Source organism: Arachis stenosperma, chromosome 1, assembly GCF_014773155.1.
Source record: "Arachis stenosperma cultivar V10309 chromosome 1, arast.V10309.gnm1.PFL2, whole genome shotgun sequence".
Lineage (NCBI taxonomy): Eukaryota > Viridiplantae > Streptophyta > Magnoliopsida > Fabales > Fabaceae > Arachis > Arachis stenosperma.
Genome location: NC_080377.1, coordinates 68880580 through 68884904, shown reverse-complemented (window position 1 = coordinate 68884904; position 4325 = coordinate 68880580).

The following is a 4325-nucleotide window of genomic DNA, read 5'->3' as shown; positions in this document are numbered from 1 at the left end:
AACTCCTGCGCCCTCCTTTTGATAGAGTTGTCTTGCATTTGTCCTTCCATTGACTTCTTGGTGATTGGATGTTCAATGGGTATGAATTCATCTACTCCCATCTTTACCCCAGCCTCTTTACAGAGCAAGGAGATCAAGCTTGGGTAAGCCAGTTTGGCTTCAGTGGAATTCTTAAATAGGCTCCTAATGATAGAGGTTTTTCACAGAGTTAGGACTCAACAACCTTGATTTTGAGAAGTGGATGCTCCCTCAAATTGAGGGGAGAACTTTTTGGTGATTGGATGTTCAATGGGTATGAATTCATCTACTCCCATCTTTACCCCAGCCTCTTTACAGAGCAAGGAGATCAAGCTTGGGTAAGCCAGTTTGGCTTCAGTGGAATTCTTAAATAGGCTCCTAATGATAGAGGTTTTTCACAGAGTTAGGACTCAACAACCTTGATTTTGAGAAGTGGATGCTCCCTCAAATTGAGGGGAGAACTTTTGGCGTTTCAGTTCTTGAAGTTCACGCCCCTGCTTCTCTTGTTCCTTCAGCAATTTGCAGAGCATGCAGTTCTGATTCTGCTGTTCTTCCTTAAGTTGCTCCATAGTCTCTTGCAACTTGGTGATAGATGCTTCTAGGCTGGCCCAGTAGCCAATTTCAGGAAATTCAGGGAGGAACTCCTGCGCCCTCCTTTTGATAGAGTTGTCTTGCATTTGTCCTTCCATTGACTTCTTGGTGATTGGATGTTCAATGGGTATGAATTCATCTACTCCCATCTTTACCCCAGCCTCTTTACAGAGCAAGGAGATCAAGCTTGGGTAAGCCAGTTTGGCTTCAGTGGAATTCTTATTTGCAATTGTGTAGATCTCACAAGCAATCACATGATGAACCTCCACTTCTTTTCCAAGCATAATGCAATGAATCATCACTGCTCTCTTGATAGTGACCTCAGAACGGTTGCTAGTGGGCAATATGGAATGCCCAATAAAATCTAGCCAACCTCTTGCAATTGGTTTGAGGTCTCCCTTCTTGAGTTGGTTTGGGACACCCTTTGAATTGGTTATCCACTTAGTTCCAGGGAGGCATATGTCCTCTAGAACTTGATCCAACCCTTTATCTGCTCTCACCATTCTCCTATTAAAGGATTCAGGATCATCTTGCAGTTGAGGCAATTTGAAGATTTCTCTTATTTTGTCCAGATGGAAGTACATAACTTTCCCTCTGACCATGGTTCTGTAAGTATGGTAAGCGGTTCCAGTCATTCTCTGCTTATCTATTAGCCACAGATTTGAGTAGAATTCCTGAACCATATTCCTTCCAACCTTTATCTCAGGATTGGTTAGAACTTCCCATCCTCTGTTTCGGATTTGCTCTTGGATCCCCGGATATTCATCTTCTTTCAGATCAAATTTTACTTCCGGGATCACTGACCTCAGACCCATTATTTTTTGATAATGGTCTTCATGTTCTTTGGTTAAGAACTTCTCTTGATTCCAAAGATTCTTTGGATTATTTTCTTTCTTTCCTCTTACATTGGTTTGTTTTCCCTTAGGAGCCATGATCTTGATAAATGTTGGCTTTAGTGATCACGAAAAAGCACACCAAACTTAGAGGTTTGCTTGTCCTTAAGCAAAAGAAAGGAAGGAGGAGAGAGAGGAGGAGAGCAAATTCGAATGGTGTGGGGGAATGATGAGGCCGAACGTGTTTTTATAAGGGGGGAAGGAGATTTCGAAAGAAATTGAAAGGAGATTTGAGAAGATATGGAGAGAATTTGAGAGAAGGGTAAGTTTTTGAACAAGATTTGGGATTGATTTGAGAGAGATTTGAAGAATGATTTTAATTTTTTTTTTGAGGATTTGAAAGTGAATGATGAAAGGTTGAGATGGGTTCATGTGGAAAAGTATGGGTAAGAAGAGGAAAGTTTGAAAAAAATTTGATTGGAAAACAAAATCTTGGTCCCCCACCTTTCTGGCGTTAAACGCCCAGAATGGCATCCATTCTGGCGTTTAACGCCCATTTGTTGCCCATTGTGGGCGTTTAACGCCCAGCCAGGTGCCCTGGCTGGCGTTAAACGCCAGAATTCCCTTTATCTCTGGGCGTTTTGCTAAACGCCCAGGATGCTGCACACCTGGCGTTAAACGCCCAGAATGGTGCCCATTCTGGCGTTTAACGCCCAAAATGGCACCTTCACTGGCGTTAAACGCCCAGAATGGTGCCCATTCTGGTGTTTAACGCCCAAAATGCCCCTTACTGGCGTTTTTTCGCTAGTAAGCTCTTTTTCTCTGCTTTTTGCGCTAAATCCTTCTGTAACTCTGTGAATTCCTTCATTTTTGATACTTGCCTTTGTAAAAACAAAACATATAACCTGCTAATGACTGGGTTGCCTCCCAGCAAGCGCTTTTTTACTGTCTTTAGCTGGACCTTTACTGAGAATCACTCAAGTATCAGTTTTGAGCATTCCTGCTCAAAATTGCCTTCAAGATAATGCTTGATTCTTTGCCCATTAACAATGAACTTTTTGTCAGAATCAATATCCTGAAGTTCAACATATCCATATGGTGACACTCCTGTAATCACATACAGACCCCTCCACCGGGATTTAAGTTTTCCTGGAAACAATCTGAGCCTAGAGTTGAAGAGCAGAACTTTTTGTCCTGGCTCAAAGACTCTGGTTGACAACTTCTTGTCATGCCACTTCTTTGCCTTTTCCTTATAAATTTTTGCATTTTCAAAGGCATTGAGTCTGAACTCCTCTAGCTCATTTAACTGGAGCAATCTTTTTTCACCAGCTAATTGAGCATCCATATTTAGGAATCTGGTTGCCCAGTAGGCTTTATGTTCCAGTTCCACGGGCAGATGACAGGCCTTCCCATACACCAGTTGGTATGGAGAGGTTCCTATAGGAGTCTTGAATGTTGTTCTGTATGCCCACAGAGCATCATCCAAGCTCTTTGCCCAATCCTTTCTTCGGGCTATCACAGTCCGTTCTAGGATTCTTTTTAGTTCTCTGTTAGAGACTTCAGCTTGCCCATTTGTCTGTGGATGATACGGAGTTGCCACTTTGTGGCTAATTCCATATCTGACCATAGCAGAGTATAGCTGTCTATTGCAGAAATGAGTGCCCCCGTCACTGATTAGTACTCTGGGAACACCAAACCCGCTGAAGATGTGTTTCTGGAGGAATTTCAGCACGGTCTTGGTATCATTAGTGGGTGTAGCAATTGCTTCTACCCACTTAGATACATAGTCCACTGCCACCAGAATGTAAGTGTTTGAGTATGATGGTGGGAATGGACCCATGAAGTCAATTCCCCATACATCAAACAGTTCTATCTCTAATATCCCTTGTTGAGGCATGGCATATCCGTGAGGCAAGTTACCAGCTCTTTGGCAACTGTCACAGTTACGCACAAACTCTCGGGAATCTTTATAGAGAGTAGGCCAGTAGAAGCCACATTGGAGGACTTTAGTGGCTGTTCGCTCACTTCCAAAATGTCCTCCATACTGTGATCCATGGCAATGCCATAGGATCCTTTGTGCTTCTTCTCTGGGTACACATCTGCGGATCATTCCGTCTGCACATCTCTTAAAGAAATATGGCTCATCCCATAGGTAGTACTTGGCATCTGAAATTAATTTCTTTCTTTGCACTCTGCTGTACTCCTGGGGTATGAACCTCACAGCTTTATAGTTTGCAATATCTGCAAACCATGGAGCTTCCTGAATGGCAAAGAGTTGCTCATCTGGGAAAGTCTCAGAGATCTCAGTAGAAGGGAGGGACGTCCCAGCTACTGGTTCTATTCGGGACAGATGATCAGCTACTTGGTTCTCTGTCCCTTTTCTGTCTCTTATTTCTATATCAAACTCTTGCAGAAGCAACACCCATCTTATAAGCCTGGGTTTTGAATCCTGCTTTGTGAGTAAGTATTTAAGAGCAGCATGGTCAGTGTACACAATCACCTTTGATCCCACTAGATAAGATCTAAACTTGTCAATGGCATAGACCACTGCAAGTAATTCTTTTTCTGTGGTTGTGTAATTCTTCTGTGCATCATTTAGAACACGGCTGGCATAATAAATGACGTGCAGAAGCTTGTTATGCCTCTGTCCCAACACTGCACCAATGGCATGGTCACTGGCATCACACATTAATTCAAATGGTAATGTCCAATCTGGTGCAGAGATGACTGGTGCTGTGACCAGCTTAGCTTTCAGGGTCTCAAACGCCTGCTGACACTGTGTGTCAAACACAAATGGCGTGTCAGCAGCTAGCAGGTTACTCAAAGGTTTTGCAATTTTCGAAAAATCCTTTATGAACCCTCTGTAGAATCCTGCATGCCCCA